We start from the raw sequence: 19263 nt of genomic DNA, 5'->3' as shown, positions 1-19263 counted from the left end.
ATCAATTAGTTTCAGGAACTGCTGTCCTATGTTTGTGCTGACGTTTATGTCGAAAGGTGGGTTGAACCAAGTTATGTGTCGTTTTCTTGTTTTATGTTCTTCACTTGTGTGTTGGTGTTTACATGAGAGGGAGGCGTCTGTGTATACAAATGGTGTGTTGTATCCACTTTTTGTGAGTGCTTCTTTGTAGGGGGTGGCTGCGACGTTGAATATCTCTCTGTTTTCCGAAAGTTTGCTCACCCTCAGTGCAATGTTTTTTGGGATGTTTTCAATGACGGGACGGGGGTGGTTGCTGTTTTTATTAATGTAGCTAATGGTGTTGTTTGATTTTTTGAACGGTTGGAATGAATTGGATTTTATGTCGAATGTGATGTCGAGGAAGTCAACTGTTTTTTTGTTTGCTTCTATCGTGATTTTTAAATTGTTGTTTTGGAATATTTTACAGATTTGTTTTTTGATGTTTTCGTTCGCTCTTGGTCGTCTGTTGGTTATAGCGAGTCCGTCATCTCTATAGAGGCCGATGTATGTGTGTGTATGTTGTAGTTGTGACAGGATGTAGAGTCCGACCAGTTCGCATGTTTCAGCACCGTCGAACGAACCCATTGTTACGTCGAAATCATTGTGTCGCTTTGTCCACGGTGTGTTGTCGTAGTATAGTGTGCTGTGCTTGGTGTGTTTGATGATGTGTTTTTCCTCTTCTGTGATGTTGGTGTATTTTGCTGCGAATTCCAATGCTTTGTTTAGTAAGTCTGGAGTGATGGAGGGGTAAAAATCGCAAATGTCGAAAGAGATGAAGGTGCAGTTTTCTTTGTTTTGGATATTTTTGAACCATTCAATGACTTCATCGGTGTTTTTCCACTGGTTGAATTTAGTTGCTTCTTTGACGTTTTTATTTATTTTTTCTAATATCTTTTTGCTGATTTTTCCAATTTCAGATTTGTATGGATTTATTAGTCTACATTTTGGATTATTTTTGAAGTCAGGCTTGTGATCTTTTAATGTGATGAACGCTTCTCTTCTTGGTGCTATATCGATTCGATCGCTAAGGTCAAGTCTGTTCGCTAAAAAAATTTTTTTTGGTAAAAATGCAACTGCAGAAATAAAGAACATTGCCCGCTAAACAAACAATGCTTAGAATCAAGTTTAATTTACCAAGCCACAGTCACAGAAACTAAAACAAACAAGCAAGAAAAATATGTAGGACTAACAGAAAATAATTTCAAAACAAGATACAACCTCCACACCTCAACATTTAGAAACACTAACAAAAAAACATCCACAAAACTCAGCGAACATATTTGGAAATTAAAAGACAACAAAATAGACCACAACATTTCATGGAAAATTTTTTCTAAAGCAACAGGATACACACCAACATCAAAACAATGTAGCTTATGCCTGGAAGAAAAATATACCATAATCAAACAACCTCATGAAGCCACACTCAACATGAAAAATGAGATCTACGGAAAGTGTCCCCATCGGCGCAAATTCCTCTTAATTAACTTCAAACCGGAACCACTTCAAGAAACAACAACAGTCAACAAAACAACTCAGTCCTGAAGATGGCAAATTAAGCCTGAAACATCGATGTAGACTGCCCCAAACATTGTGGTAAATATTTTAAATAATAGATAGATAGATAGATAGATAGATAGATAGATAGATAGATAGAGAGGATTGGGAGAGAAGATTCGAGAGAAAGAGGGAGAGAGAGAAAGAAAGAAAGAAAGATATATATATATATATATATATATATATATATATATATATATATATATATATATAGAGAGAGAGAGAGAGAGAGAGAGAGAGAGAGAGAGAGTAGAGAATAGGGACTTAAAAGTGTGTGTGTGTGTATGGGGGGGGGGTTAGAATCAGGGCGGAGGGAAACTATTTTGCCTCTGGTGTTATTTAATTATTTAGTGTCTGCACATAAAAGATTCAGACGTTCATTGGAATATGTGACAGTACGGAGAGGGGCAGATGTTGGATCAGACCACCACCTGCTATTGGCAAAGCTTAAGCTCCGACTCAGAAGACATGGGACCAGATCACATACAAAAATAAAATTCGAGGTGAATGCACTTGATGGGGAAAAGAATGATGAATTCAAACTACAATTGAGTAATAGATTCCAACCTTTTACTGAGCTCGAGGAGGACATAGATGTAGAGTCACATTGGGCAAAGATCAAGGAAGTCTACATAACAATTTGCCACGAGGTATTGGGGGTAAAGAAATCGGAACATAAAGAATGGATAAGTCCAACCACCTTGGACCTTATTGAAAAGAGGAGAACAAGGAAGGAACAAGTGAATGCAAGCCGAACAAGGGCTTCAAGACTGGATGCACAAGAGCAGTATCGAGCCATAGCTAAGGAAGTCAAAAGATCTGTGAAGAAAGACAAGGAAGCATTCATGAACAGACTTGCAGAGAAAGCAGAAGCAGCAGGAGGACACATGAGGATCCTTTATCAAACTACCAAGACACTTGCTGGAAAATATGGGAAACCAGAGATACCAGTCAAAGACAAAGATGGGAAAACTATTTTTGGAAAAGAGGCTCAATCTGAACGATGGAGGGAACATTTCAACTGCCTTCTGAACAGACCACCACCAGACAACCAGCCAGAAATTTTGCCTGCAAAGAATGAGCTACCAATTAGCTGTGATCCACCATCGATAGCAGAGATTGTGGGTGCCATTAACAAGATGTAAAGGGGGACAGCTGCTGGACCAGACCAGATTCCACCGGAGGCTCTAAAAGTTGATGCGGAAAGAAATGCTGAGGCCGTGCACCCACTATTTGAGAGAATCTGGAATGACGGGATATTCCCCAAGGATTGGAAGGAAGGACATCTTATCAAGCTTCCAAAGAATGGGGACCTCAGTAATTGTAATAATTATCGAGGCATCACTCTTCTTTCTATCCCAGAAAGGTTTTTAACCGTATCATTTTAGAGAGAATTAAGAATGCAACAGATGCTAAACTGCGGGACGAACTGGCAGGTTTTCGGAAAAACCGTTCAACCACTGACCAGATTGCCTCTCTGCGAGTCATAGTGGAACAGTCTATAGAATGGAACTCTCCTCTTATTGTCAACTTTCTGGATTACGAGAAATCTTTCAACAGTATTGACAGAGCAACATTGTGGAAAATTCTGGCACATTATGGACTCCCTGAAAAGATAGGAAACCTCATTAAGGAAATGCATGAAGGATCAAGCTACAGGGTTGTACATGAAGATCAGCTTACTGACAGTTTTGAAATTAAGACTGGTGTCAAGCAGGGATGCTTGCTCTCACCATTCCTGTTCATCCTTGCCATTGATTGGCTAATGAAGGAAACCTCCAAAGGGAGAAGAAATGGGATACAGTGGACCCCTGGACACAGTTGAATGATCTGGATTTTGCAGATGATCTGGCTCTTTTGTCCCACACCCAGGACCAGATGCAAGCAAAAACCACAATTATAAACAGCCTCTCGGAATCAATTGGTCTAAGAATTCACCCTGCAAAGTCAAAGGTCTTGAGGATAGGTAGGCGTCAAAGGGAGCAGATCAAAGTAAAAGATCAGGAACTCGAAGATATAGACACTTTCTGCTATCTCCGAAGTATAATTGACAAGGATGGAGGCACGGAAGCAGAGGTGAAAGCACGAATAGGAAAGGCACAGGCTGCATTCACATCTTTGAACAGAGTTTGGAGAACTAAAGATATCTCCCTTCGACTAAAGCTAAGACTTTTCAACTCAAACGTGAAGTCTGTCCTACTGTATGGATGTGACACTTGGAACGCATCACAGGCATGTTTAAGGAGGGTACAGATTTTCTTAAACAGGTGCATGCGTAAGCTACTCAGAATAAAATGGATGGATAGAATAAAAAATGAAGAAGTATGGAAAAGAACACAGCAGAAACCAGTGGGAGAGGAAATAGGAAGAAGACGATGGAGGTGGATTGGACACACGCTTAGAAAGAATGACTCAACTATAACAAAGAAAGTATTGGACTGGAACCCCCAGGGCAGAAGATCAACGAGGAACATGGAGAAGAATTAAAGAAGCTGATATACAGAGAAGTGGTAAAACCTGGAATGAGATAAAAAAAAAAAAAGTTAGCTCGGGATAGAGAAGGATGGAAACTGTTTGTCTGTGGTCTATACCCTGACCCAGGGTGAAAATGGCAATGATGATGATGATGACATAAAAGTAACCATTATCGATGCGAAACAGGTAAGTGCAACCTGTACTTCATCGAAAATAAAGAAATATATCTGCTCAGTAATTAATATTCTAAACAAGGGATCTGAACGGATGACAATATGCAGACACTCAAATAAATTCAAGATAATAGCATAAGCGGCTAAATAAAGTCCTCTTGTCCTAATTTTACCCCCCCCCCCCCCTTTGTGCCCCCCCCCCCCCCCAAATCCTTCCACCACAAACACAGGCACACCCACATTACCACTCTCCTCCGATCCAGATGTAAAAAACAAACAAAAACCACCACATTTCTTCTATATATAATGCATCAAAAAGGGAATAATTACAGTATTTTACAATTTCTTCTTGTAGAAATATCACACGACTATTCTATCAACAGCATCGAAAAGGGGGAATGACTTTTATGTTCAACAAGTGTGACGACCTTGTCTCCCATGCGGAATTTATCTTTGTCGAGATAACAAAAAATCTGACAACAACAAATAACTGATAACAACAAAAAAACAACAACTGATAACAAACAACAACTGATAACAACGGTGGATTTCGGCAGATTTCGGTACATTTCGTAGGATTTCGGTATTCAGCAGTACCCTGAATTGTTGTTATCAGCTGTTATTTGTTGTTATCAGTTGTTATCTGGTCTGGTGCGAAGGATCAACGCTCAAAACTTGCAAAGATCATAAGGTGCAAAAAGACCTTGAAGTTGTTCTCTTCAATCTTAGGGGAAAGACAATTCCACATCGCGCTGGGAGACGCTACGATTAAAGTTAGGAAACTGAATAATGGGGCCCTTCAGGGATCTGTTCCGGCGCCCATGTCTACATTAGCGACATGCCGAGCACTTCCTCCCTGAGGCTGGAATGCGCGGCACTCGTTATTCAAAGTAAAGTGTGGACCCTTCTCGAGAGCGTACTCAATGAGGACGTCACCAGACTTAAAGCCTATTTCGATAAGTGGTATCTGAAGATGAACACTTCGAAAACCGTGGCCACTGCATTTCACCGTAAACTGAACGTCCTCGTCGGGACCAGCTTCTCCCATATGAGCCGCATCCAAAATACCTGGGGGTGACGCTGGGCCGCAGCCTTACTTATCGGGTGTATCTCGAAGGCGTTGCCCGGAAGATAGAGAAACGCAACACTCTTCTGATGAAGCTGGCGGAATCAACTTGGGGTGCTAATCAAAAACTCCTCAGGACGTCCGCCTTTACTTTGTACTATGATATTCCGTCCATGCACATAGTGTCGGGAACGCTGGCAATAACGCCTAGAGAAAATGGGGCCTGCTGATAATGGCAGCAATCCAGCCCCCCCCCCCCCCCCCCCCCCCCCCCCGATGTCCGTCGGGAGACAATGACAAACAACTGGTTAAATAAGATCAAAGAGAGAGGGAATGGGTATACCCCTCTCAAGCACTTAATAGACGGTGCCCCCGTCCCTTGTCCGTAGATTCCCTGATTTCGGAGAGCTGCTTATACGATATGGAAGTCGGGTTGGACGAATTCAATCCCTCGAGGGGGGAGGGGACATCGACTCCTCGAAACTGGGGACAAGAGGAGACATTGGATCGCAGCCTAGGCGGGCTTAGATCGCAGCCAATCGGCTTCGGTCGAGAACCTGCCTAACAGCACGCACATTGCATCAGTGGGAACTTGCCACATGTCCAACAAGTACCCGTTGTGGTAACGAGCCCGAGAGAAGCTGCTGCCAAGCAAGATGCCCATGTAAGGTTCGTCCACTGGTATGGTCTCGTGGCGTACAACGGGTTGACCTCTGACCCTGCGATTTGCATTCATAACTCCCAACACAAGACGATATCCACTGAAGGTGTGTTTGTTGTATTTTTCATCTAGCAGACAGACGTTGTGAATATTTTAATTAAACGCATAGTACCAATACGTAAATGTATTTTTTTTTTGTTTTCTCTCACACACACATTCTAACACAAGCACAAACACACACGCACACACACACATACACGCACAAACACGCACACATATGTTATATGCATGCACACACTCACTAACAATACAAAAACTATTGCTATTTTCACCTACAAGCGATTAGAAATATCTTATCAAATAAGTACACTCCAGCACAGTTTCCTCGAACTCTTCGGGACATGCAAAATCGTTCGAGGAAACCATAGTTCGAAGAAACCCTACCTTGCCGTGAGGTTTAATGGGGAGGGGATGTGGCTCAGCAGTATGGTCTTTGCATTGTACCCGAAAGATACATAGTTCGAATACCCACCGTGTTATGAGGCAGTCAGCTAGCCACCTCTCCCGAGCTGAATTTGCGGCGCTGTGCTGCGGCTGACACCCGGGGTTATTCCAGTCTTCACTTTGAATAATCCCATAATCAAATTTCCGCAATAAGATGGATAAAGGAAACTTTATTATTATTTACTTTATTGATATGTTACAAGGATGTGTGTATATGTGTGTGTGTGTGTGTTTGTGTGTGTGTGTGTGTGTGTGTCGGAATGGGGGTGGGGAGGGAGAGATTGCTGTATCACAACATTCATTTTCCACTGTAGCCAACCATTATCAGATCATGGCACGTGGCATTGAAATTTGGACTAATGGCGAAGCCACAGACACGATTCCCATAAAATCAATAATAAAGCAGGCACCTTCAACAACAAGACTCAAATCGAGAAGACCTTTCCATCCAACAAAAATGGCAGACTTCAGTGTGGAGGAAAACTGGAGAGAAATGTGGAACAGGGAAACACCAAGAGGAGGAAACATCATTAAAGATCCAACCAAAAGAGTGCCTGCATTCAATAACGCCAGGAAATACTGGACTTCCTCAAATCGCCTCTTAACTGGACATGGCAGAACTGCATCAAATATGTGCAGATGGAACTTTGAAACAGTGATACCTGCCAGAAATGTCAGGCAGCCCCAGAGACCAGCGATCACATCGTCCTCCATGTCCGGTCACTAAACTTGAAGGTGGCTACGAAGCCGTCCTTGGGGCGGAGGAAGACTTTAGAAGCTGGGTTGACGAAATAAATTTGGAGGTGTAGCCATACGCTACTACTACTACTACTACTACTACTACTACTACTACTACTACTACTACTACTACTACTACTACTACTACTACTCATCCCAATGGTGTACACTTCCCTGAGTCCCAGGTTCACTCCCCACTGCTGCCTACTTTCCATAACTTTGTCGGGTTTCGGCGGTTTCGTCGGGTTTTGGCGGGTTTCGGTGAGTTTCGACGGGTTTCGGCGGGTTTCAGCGGGTTTCGTAAAAAAGAAACACCCGCCTTTGATGCTACAGACCTGGTGTTGTGCTTGGATGTTATAGACCCTGTGTTTGTTGTCGACTGATGTCAAATTTATGATAAAACTTACGTTTTGTCCGTCTTTCAGTCTTCTTCAAGAAAATATGTTGTCCGTTGATTCATGTGGTACCAATTTTCAATATCCACTAATCGTGCTCATAGGGCTTTACAAAGGGTCCCTAGCCAACAGCAACACATCACAGAACAAGACATGGCGTCCCTATGGCGATATTACAATTTTTCCTGGCAGAGACACGCTTTTAACGGCCAGATACCCATTATATACCTGAGTACGGTGAGACAATGTCAGTAAATAAAGGGCCTTCTCCAAGGACTATGTACCGCTTAGAGCGGGACTCGAAACTAGGACCTTCCGATCCGTTTGCGAGTGTCATACCATTAGACCACATAGCCGCACATAAATGCTTGCTCTGAAAAAAATCGGAGGAAATATGATTTTGAGATATTTGTGTAGGCCTCATTGTCTCTTTTATTCATGAATTCCGAGTAGGTGTATATTCAACCGGAATTCGACACCTGAAATCTCGCAGGAAACGGCGGTTCTACTCACATATTATGGGTACCACATCTTTGTGCTCTTAGCAGATCTGTGACCCTCCGCCTCGAAACGGCATTAAGTCTGGATTTTCAATTTTGGGTTTTTTTTGTATCCAATCAAAGCTTATTTCGTGCCTGAAAATTTGATACCAAATTTATAATGTTTGGAATTATTCATTACCGAGATATTATGTAGCAATGACTATGAAAAATGTTTTTTTCTCTTTTTGAGGAAAATTTTTGTCTAAAATCAAAGCCCTATCTCCACTGAGTAAAAATATTTTTGAATTTTGAAAATCCATTCATAAATAAACAAGTTATGCAGTTTCAAAGGTGTCATTTATTTGGGTGACCCGCAAAGAGGAAAAAAAACGCGAAAATATGGGACGCTTTTTCGGCATTTTTTTTTCGACCTTTGGTTGTATCTTGCGTAATAAGTGGATTAAAAGATTGAAACTTGAAGAGCAAATTAGGATGGTGTTTTGTAAAATACGGGAAAAGTACTCGTCATATTCATATGAAATTTTACAACCAAAAAGAAGAAATGTTCATGTATTACCTTGTCAGCGACAAAACCTCCACGCCCGGTAGTTTTAGAAATATTTTACTCCAAAGAGTAAAAATCTATTTTTAACGGTCTTCTGGTAATCGCACGAGTTTTGTCGCTTGACATAATCTAAAATGACCTTTTTTCTAACTGTGTGCCAACTTTAAGTCATATTCATCAATAAACAGCGTCGTAATTAATTTTTTAAAATAGCATATACGAAACGGGATTCAATAGTCTGATGTCACGTCGCCCAGCAACGGCGGCCATCTTGGTTCTAAACAAAGAAAATCATTACTTTTTATTCTTCATGCTGGCTAGAACTTTTCATATGTCTTGTGATCAGAGTGTGTAAAAGTCAAAACATGATCAAATTTATGGGGTTTTCTTCCTCTGGATACGCTTTTATGCTCTCCGGAGAAATATTTCATAAGGCGTCCGCCAGTGTTCCGATAGTTTAGAGCCAGTGTTACTAAGTTACCATGCGTCATTAGGAAGGAAGTGACGTTACGACTGTTGAAGAGTATTCGGGTACTTCGTAAGCGAAAAAGAGGCCCAAAAATTTGTGCGGGATAGTCATTGCTATATTATGACCGTTTGAAGTAGGAGAGTGACAATGTTTGAGAAAATCGACTTTGAAGTTGAGGCACCTGCTTCACGCACAGTCGAATCAATGGGCAAAGATAACTCCTTGGATACGGGCATTAAATAATCATTTGAGTCAACGGAGGATAGTAAGCAATAATCAAGTCTCGGCAAAACCTCATTTATTTTTTCAACAACAACAAAAATAACAAACCCCAACCTCATTACAACCTTCTTTATATAAAAAAAACATATAATAGTAATTATATTAATAATAAATTGAATAATGATGATGATGATGATGATGATGATGATGATGATGATGATGATGATGATGATGATGATGATGATGATGATGATGATGATGATGATGATGATGATAATAATAATAATAATAATAATAATAATAATAATAATAATAATAATAATAATAATAATAATAATAATAATAAGAGAGAGTAATATCTAGCTGTAGAGACAAATACAAAAATAAGATTGAAAAATGCTTTTCTTCTGGGGATATAAAGGACACGTGGCGGGGGCTTAAAACTGCTGTTAACTATAATCCAAAGCCCACGATTATACCAGAAGACATCGGAATTAAAACTCTAAACACTAAACAAATTGTATTCACGTTTCGACACAGCAAACAAATTTGACATTGAAAATCAAAAACATAAATTAGACAGGGCTTTGGATGATGAAATGACTATTGAGGTCAGTGAATAAGAAACGAGATTTGTATTTTTGAAACTAAACGAGGGGAAGGCTGCTGGGCCGGATGGATTGAAAGGAAAATTATTAAAGGAATGTGCCCATCAGCTTTCCCCCCATTTATACACATATTTTTAACTGGTCCCTCCAATGCGTTTCGATCCCTGACATTTGGAAAACTTCAAAAATTATTCCTGTTCCAAAAAAAAAGAAAAATTTGAATCAATCAACGGACTTTAATAGTCATGAAATCTTTAGAATAACTTGTTCTTGTTAAAATTAGGAACCAGTTTATGCCATTGAGTGATAGTAATCAATTTGCGTACAAACCAGGACGTGGCGTAGTGGATAGCATTCTGCTGATTACAAACAACATCTACAGGCATCTAGATCACGCTAAGAGCTATTGCAGATTGCTTTTTGCAGATTTTTCTTCAGCGTTCAATATAATGCAACCTCAGATGGTTGTTCAAAATTTGACTGGTCTGAATTTAAACAAGTATATAATTGCTTGGGTGCTCGAATTTCTTACGGATAGAGCACAAATGCTCAATTAGGACAAAACATATCTTCCTGTATAACTACAAATACTGGTGCTCCTCAAGGTTGTGTATTATCCCCTGTATTATTCACGATATACACGAATGACTGTAGAAGTCAAAACCTGAGTGTACCTTTAATAAAGTTTGCAGACGACACCGCTCTTCAAGGCCTTATAACAAACGGCAACGAAGTAGCTTATAGACAAGAAATTGATAGATTTGTGTCTTGGCCCATCACCTAGAGCTTAACATAATAATAATAATAATAATAATAATAATAATAATAATAATAATAATAATAATAATAATAATAATAATAATAATAATAATAATAATAATATATCTTTATTGTCCATAAATATGACAATTTGTCATTTAGTTACACTTGTTATAACGTTATATGATAACTATAACATTGAACAGATATTTCACTCCTACTTATTCTCTCTCTCTCTCTCTCTCTCTCTCTCTCTCTCTCTCTCTCTCTCTCTCTCTCTTCATAAGCAAGACAAAGGAGCTAGTGATCGACTTTAGGAGAGTGAAGGAACCGATAGAACCGTTAAAATTAAAGGACCAATTCGTCCAGCGAGTTCCTCACTACACATACCTTGCTGTAACGATCGATGACAGGCTCAAGTGGGATGAACACTTGAAAATAATTAGGCATAAGATGTGCAGACGTAATTATTTTTTATAAAAACTTTCTCAATTTAGAATAGATAAAACCCTCTGCACATTATTGTATAAAGCAGTAATCCAAAGTGTCTTGTCCTTTTGTATAACAGCATGGGGAGGCAATTGCTTAGCAGTGGCAAGGAACAAAATAAATTCAAATATTGAAAAATCCATCAAATACTATATAAATGAGGTTGACGTTGTAGATCTTTTATACGAGAAATTTTGTATTAGTAAAATAATTAAAATATTAAATGACCCGCATCATCCACTAAGACCATCAGTTATTATGTCAGAAAGGAGTGGTCGCCCTTTCTCTTTTTCAACAAAAACAGAGAGACACAGAAAATCTTTTCTGCCGTCCAGTATTAGGCTTTATAACAACAAGCAATAATCATTTTACATACTTATCTCGCTTTTTACTTCCAAATAATGTAAATATTAATTTATTGATTTATTTGTTTTGCAATCTTTTCATTTTTCAGTTTATAGTGACAGTTTTAACTATTTTACAGTGGTGAAATTATTCATATAAAGCGCGGCTCTGATTGTGGAACCGATCCTTGACTATTTCCATTATCTTTATATCTCATTTTGTAAATTATAACTTATAACACGTCTGTACAAAAAAATTCCCTTTTGGGATGAATAAATTATTATTATTATTATTATTATTATTATTATTATTATTATTATTATTATTATTATTATTATTATTATTATTATTATTATTATTATTATTATTATTATTATTATTATTGAGAGAATTAAGAATGCAACAGATGCTAAACTGCGGGACGAACAGGCAGGTTTTCGGAAAAAACCGTTCAACCACCGACCAGATTGCCTCTCTGCTAGTCATAGTGGAACAGTCTATAGAATGGAACTCTCCTCTTATTGTCAACTTTCTGGATTACGAGAAATCTTTCGACAGTATTGACAGAGCAACATTGTGGAAAATTCTGGCACATTATGGACTCCCTGAAAAGATAGTAAACCTCATTAACAAAATGTATGAAGGATCAAGTTGCAGGGTTGTACATGAAGATCAACTTACTGACAGCTTTGAAATTAAGACTGGTGTCAAGCAGGGATGCTTGCTCTCACCATTCCTGTTCATCCTTGCCATTTATTAGCTAATGAAGGAAACCTCCAAAGGGAGAAGAAATGGGATACAGTGGACCACCTAGACACAGATGGATGATCTGGATTTTGCAGATGATCTGGCTCTTTTGTCCCACACCCAGGACCAGATGCAAGCAAAAACCACAATTATAAACAGCCTCTCGGAATCAATTGGTCTAAGAATACACCCTGCAAAGTCAAAGGTCTTGAGGATAGGTAGGCGTCAAAGGGAGCAGATCAAAGTAAAAGATCAGGAACTCGAAGATATAGACACTTTCTGCTATCTCCGAAGTATAATTGACAAGGATGGAGGCACGGAAGCAGAGGTGAAAGCACGAATAGGAAAGGCACAGGCTGCATTCACATCTTTGAACAGAGTTCGGAGAACTAAAGATATCTCCCTTCGACTAAAGCTAAGACTTTTCAACTCAAACGTGAAGTCTGTCCTACTGTATGGATGTGACACTTGGAACGCATCACAGGCATGTATAAGGAGGGTACAGATTTTCGTAAACAGGTGCATGCGTAAGCTACTCAGAATAAAATGGATGGATAAAATAAAAAATGAAGAAGTATGGAAAAGAACACAGCAGAAACCAATGGGAGATGAAATAGGAAGAAGACGATGGAGGTGGATTGGACACACGCTTAGAAAGAATGACTCAACTATAACAAATAAAGTATTGGACTGGAACCCTCAGGGTAGCAGATCAAGGGGAAGGCCACGAGGAACATGGAGAAGAATTAAAGAAGCTGATATACAGAGAAGTGGTAAGACCTGGAATGAGATAAAAAAAAAAAAAAAGTTAGCTCAGGATAGAGAAGGATGGAAACTGTTTGTCTGTGGCCTATACCCTGACCCAGGGTGAAAAAGGCAATGATGAAGATGATGATGACGATTATTATTATTATTATTATTATTATTATTATTATTATTATTATTATTATTATTATTATTATTATTATTATTATTATTATTATTATTATTATTATTATTATTATTATTATTATTATTAATAATAATATTAATAATAAAGATGATGATAATGATGATGATGATGATGATGATGATGATGATGATGATGATGATGATGATAATAATAATAATAACAATCGTGTGATTCAAGGCTATATACCGTTTCTAATCTCATGGTAACACTTAAACGGTAGGTTAAAAGTTAAATCGAATCAGGAACGTTAACTGCGAAAACTGAAAACATGAAGAAATCGCCAACATAAAACCTCCGCTTCTGAAGTGCTGGTCATTATTTGAGAAGGTTCCCATTTATTGATAATGTTAACAAATTATTAATTTTACTGATTTCGTATGTTTATTCTATTTCATTGATTATTCCAGGACACTGAACTCAATATATTGTTCATGTAGGTAGTAAGTAGAGAGGCGAGCCTTCTTCTACTTCTACTTCTAAGCGAACCAAGTCGTGAAATTGAAAAGCCCAATCCGCCTTGAGTGAGCATGCATTCATGTTAAAGAGAAATGTTTTTGAAAAAAAACCCTAGAAAATCTATCTCTGTTTCAAAAACTAGCATCTTTCAACTTTCTAAGAAACATTTTGATTTTTTAGAACTTTAGTTCGTTAAAGTTAAAAAAATCCCGGCCCAATCACAAATCTGACACGTTGATGAGTTGATGAGTGGACTCAAAATGAAATTTCGTTGTTTACAATTTACAGTTTACAGGGTTTTTGAAATTAAAGTTCAAGTTTATTTCCTGAGTTTTGGGGGGCACATTGTTCGGAGAAATAGAATTCAAGTTTATTTCCCGAGCATTCGGAGAAATAGTAATAATATCTAGTAATAGAAGCATGGTATATGCCGGAAATTCCGGTCTTTTACTTTTAGTTTTAGTAATTATAACTTTGTGATTATTCCCAGATAGAGTCTGCCAATAACGAAAAATGGTTATTCCCAGACAGGTGTCTGGGAATACGGAAATTTCTTATTCCCAGACACTTTTTTGAAACTCTGCTCTTTTAAACAAGGGATATGGAATGTTTCGAATTGCACATAGAAATTAAGAAATAAGTAAAGTAAATAAAATTTCAATGAAAACATAAAATTAACCAACAATAAATCAGTCGATGGATAATACGTTACTACATATATACACAATATGCGTCGACTTTCATATGAGTGCCATGGCTGAATGGTTAAGTCGTCTGTAGGCTTGTCAGAATCGACGATATATGGGTTCAACTCCTGATTCCGCCACTTTTTTTTTTTGTTGTAATTTTTTTATTCCATCTTCTTTTTACAGAGCGTTGCAATTGATAAATGTCCCATCCACCCCCCCCCCCCCCAACCCGCACATCTTTTTTTAGAAAAATATTTCTCTCTCTCTTTCTTTCACTTTTAGTTCCTGTAATGTCATCGCCAAGTGTATTGTATTGATATTGTTTTATCAATAATAATAATTATATTTAAGTCAAACCTCAAAGAACAACACAACAAGATTGTTAGATGATAATCGGAAAAAGGTTTCTATTCAACTCAAACCAAAAACAATGTGCAGTGTAGCCAGTTTGGCAGTTTACAACTAAACGTTAAATAAATACAACTTAACTTATTAATCGATATATTACATCCCTCCATCCTATGTTGAAGACATAAGCGGTTCATTTAAAATTGAATCAAAATCAGAAATTTGCGATTTGGGATTACTGATTACAATGGTGATTTACCATACCAGTAAAAAATCAAAATTTTATTACTATTTAGACAGTGTAACATTGTCCTCCATCCCTGTTAGAAGCATTTACCAGAATGGTACTCATTTACTGTGAGTGTGAGTGATACAGTAGTGATTTACTACTCATAAATATAGCGTATACATTACAAGTTAAGTTTCTCAGGGGGTTTACGAATCCTTTCAGATCTGCGTAATGGTGGCAGATAAGGGCTGCTAAACCTTGATTCTTTTTCAGTTGGTGTTGAAATTTGAGATGGATGGTAATCATTTGATTCTTCTACAGCAACAGTTATTTTCTCACATTGATTTTCAGTAAAATCATCAGTAGGATAATTTCTAGTGATAGGTAATTCACTTTGAATGTGAATAGGAATAGGCAAGTCATGGTTCTGAATTTGAAAGTCATTTCTGATGGGCATGTATTGCTCATTTACATCAGTAGTAGTAGGACTAGAGTATCTAGCGCTATGGATTTGATCTGCGTGGAATCTCTTGAGAATTCCATTTGAAAGTACTTTATAGGACACGGGTCCTGTTTGTTCAATAATTTTGCCTGGAACATATTTTGGAACATTAGAAGAATGATTTTTAACAACTACATCTTCACCAGTGTTGAACTGTCTGAATTTTGATTTCTTATCATGGTGAACTTTTTGTGTATTTTGATTTTTAGTGACATTTGCATGTACAGAATCATGAATTAGGTCAATACGGGTCTTAATTTTTCTGTTCATAAGCAATTCGGCAGGTGTCATTTCAGTTGTAGATTGTGGTGTGGAGCGGTATTTTATGAGGAAACGATTGACACGATCTAGGAGTGTTCCACCTGTCAGTTTTTTCATTGAAGTTTTGAAAATTCCTACTGCTCTTTCAGCAAGCCCATTGGTTGCTGGATGGTACGGTGCTGTTTTGATATGTTTGATGCCATTGAGAGTAAGGAAAGTTTGTAAATCGTGTGAACAAAAGGTAGGACCATTGTCTGAAACAATAATATCATGAGTAGCAAAAATATTTCTCAGTTTAGAGATGGTGCTTTGCGTCGTATATGTATCCATGATATGGACGTCAATCCATTTTGAATGTGCGTCAATGATTACGAGGAACATTTTTCCTAGGAATGGTCCGGCGAAATCAATGTGGATGCAGTGCCACGGTTTGCTGGGCCAGATCCATTGATGAAGAGGTGTTGATGGTGGTACGTTGCGCATACTTAGACACTCGAAACAAGATTTTGACACGTTTTCAAGAGCTTTGTCGATGTGAGGCCACCACACATAGCCACGTGCTAGTGCCTTCATACGGACGATTCCGATGTGTTCTTCGTGGAGAAGATCAAGGATGCTTTTGCGGAGTTTTGGAGGTATGATAACATGAATGCCCCAGAGGAGACACTCATTGTCGATGCTGAGTTCTGCACGACGAACGAAGTAAGGTTGAAGCGATTCATCATCTGAAGATGAATTATATGTTGAAGGCCAGCCATTTAGGCAGTAGTCGTAGACTTTGCTAAGTGTTGGATCCATCTTCGTTTCGAAGGTGATAGTTGAACTCATCACTGGTGTTGAGTCGATTACGTTGAAGACATGTAGAACATCCTCGGGTAGTTGCGCTGGTTGCGTTTGTGTACAAGATGGTAATGGTAGTCTGCTGAGACCATCTGCATTGTTTCGATGACCTGGTATGTGTTGTAGAGTGTAGTCATAGGCGCTCAATATAAGTGCCCATCGTTGTATTCTAGAAGACGAATGCTCAGGAATTGGCTTGTGTTCGCCAAACAAACCTAGCAGTGGTTTGTGGTCAGTTTTGATAATGATGTGTCGACCATAGAGAAATTTGTGGAACTTTTTCAAGCTGAAAATGATACTGAGGGCTTCTTTGTCGAGTTGGGAATAATTCCTTTCTGCAGGGTCTAATGATCTCGATGCGTAGGAAATGGGTTTTTCTTCACCGTTGTCAAAAATGTGTGCGGTTATTGCAGAAATACCATGCAGTGATACATCACAAGTCAGAGTTATTTGTTTTGCAGGGTCAAAATGCACGAGAAGTTTGTCAGAAATTAGAAATTGTTTGGAGTTTTCAAAAGCTGTTTGTTGTGATTTTTCCCAGTGCCAAGGAACGTTTTTCTTCAGGAGCTCATAGAGTGGTGCTAGTTTGTTTGCAAGGTTGGGTAGGAACTTTGAATAGTAGTTAACCATGCCCAGATAGGCTCATAGTTCCTGTAAGTTGTTTGGAATGGGTGCATTTTTAATTGCCTCTATCTTCTCTGGTTGTGGAAGTAAACCATCCTTTGTGAGCTTGTACCCTAAAAAGTTGATTTCATTTTTCATGAACTCACATTTCTTTCTTTTGAGATTTAGTCCTTTTTCTTTGCATCTTTGAAGAACCTTCCTGAGGGTAACTAAATGTTCATCATCTGTTGAACCAGTTAAATACAAATTGTCAAAATAAATCACTGTATTGGGAATGTCTCTGAAAATGTTTTCAATTGTCCTTTGAAAAATTGCTGGGCAGGAAGCAATTCCATATGGCAATCGTAACATAGCGTACAGTCCACAGTGAGTGTTAATAGTTGTTAATTCCTGGCTAGCTTTATCCAAGACAAGATTTGTAAATGCATGACTGAAATCAATTGAACTGAATTTTTGTCCATGAGACAGTTGGAAAGCTAAGTCTTCTGGTTTTGGAATTGGGTGATCTTCCTTTGCGATGACTTTGTTTACGGTCACTTTGTAATCACCACAGATTCTAAGTGTTTTGTCATTTTTAATCACTGGTACTATGGGTGTTGCCCATTCTGAATGTTCTACTTTCTTAATGATTTTTTCACGTTCTAAACGATCCAGTTCATCTTCGATTTTCTTCCTCAAAGTAAAATGTGGGTGCCTTGCCTTTTTAAAAATAGGAGTGTTGTCCCTTAAGTTGATTTTTGTTACGTGGTCCTTGAGTGTTCCTGCATTGTCATTGAAAACTTCAGTATGTTGTTGCAGTATTTTATCAAGGTCATCCCTGGTGTTATTGATGTTGTTGATGCTGTTGTTTCGAATCAGTTGCCGCCAATCCAGTTTTAATTCCTGCAGCCAGTCTCGCCTCATCAAGGGTGGACCGTTTCCTTCAACGATGTGCAATGGTAACGTTTTGGTTTGATTTTGATATTTGATTAGCATCTCACATTTCGCAAACACATGAACGTTTACACCAGTGTAAGTTTGAAGTTGAATTTCTGAAAGGGAAAAGTTATGATTATTGAAATGTTTATCGAATTCTTGCTTCGTTATGACAGATGCTGCTCCCCGGTGTCCAGCTGAAAGGTGATATTTTGTTCATTGCATTGTAGATCAACCGTGATTGGCTTACTGGTTTTACTTCTAATAGTAAACATATCGTTTGAGATTTCGGAGTCAGCTTCAGGATGCAGATAATATGATTCATTGGTATTGAGTTTTTCCAAGTTGTGACATCTGTTTTGATTTTGATTATGCTGTAGCCTATGTTGTTGATGTTGCCCTTGTTGTGTATTTTGCTGATGTTGAGGTTGCCACTGTTGTTGTTGACGTTGTTGTTGCCGATGTTGACGAAATTTTTGTTGTTCAAACGGACGACGTTGCGTTTGATTTGAAGGTCGATGGTTGAAGTTTTGTTGTTTTCGTTGTAAACAACATTTTGCCAAGTGTCCCGTTTTATGGCAGAAATGGCATTCGGCATTGATAAATTTGCAGGTTACACCTCGGTGGTCGTTACCACAAAGCATGCAGTACTGTGTTGATTTTGTTGAGCTCGCATGAGGTTTACTGTTTGTGGGAGGTTTTCGTTTAAACCCTTTGCTCCCTCGTACGATAGTTTTATGGCTTGACCGATTTCGATAGCTCGTTGCAATGTTAGATTTGGTTCAGCGAGTAGTTTTCTTTGGATTGTCTCATCGTTGATTGATCTCACTAGTTTTTCACACAGCAGATCTTCCACCTGACCACCAAACTGACAGTATTGTGACAGCTTTTTTAGTGCGGCCACAAAATCACCTATTGACTCCTCCTTCCTTCTAATTCTTTTCTCAAATTCTGTCCTTGCTACCAATTTCTGCGGTTTTGGCTCAAAATGATTTTGAAGTACTTGTCTTATCTCCTCGAATGTTCGGTCGGAAATGGAATTTGGTGTTACTAAATCTCTCAGTAAATTAAATGTTTTTGGGCCTATCACTGAGATAAAGACTGCTTTCTTTTTGTTTTCGCCAATAATTTCATTTGCAATAAAGAAATAGTTTAATCTCTCCAGGTACTCCTC

At 38.5% G+C, this 19263-nt stretch overlaps 1 protein-coding gene across 4 annotated transcripts in view; it reads left to right on the top strand.

Moving 5' to 3' along the window:
- Positions 1-631: 631 nt before the first annotated feature.
- Positions 632-19263, top strand: part of LOC144980951 (spliceosome-associated protein CWC15 homolog) — a 57801-nt gene continuing 39169 nt past the window's right edge. The window contains exons 1-2 of one of the 4 annotated variants that reach the window (XM_078928943.1): positions 632-743; positions 936-1614. The gene's annotated coding sequence lies outside the window, so the exon portion shown is untranslated. Of the gene's footprint in view, positions 744-935; positions 1615-13460; positions 13747-19263 lie in introns of those variants that run through there. The other 3 variants (XM_078928944.1, XM_078928940.1, XM_078928942.1) reach the window with 3 other exon arrangements.

The sequence above is a fragment of the Berghia stephanieae genome, chromosome 10, assembly GCF_034508935.2.
Source record: "Berghia stephanieae isolate SIO BIC M18660-M18661 chromosome 10, UCSD_Bste_1.3, whole genome shotgun sequence".
In the NCBI taxonomy this organism is placed as follows: Eukaryota; Metazoa; Mollusca; class Gastropoda; order Nudibranchia; family Aeolidiidae; genus Berghia; species Berghia stephanieae.
Note: the sequence above shows the minus strand (reverse complement) of the source record. Positions and strands in the feature narration are given on the sequence as shown.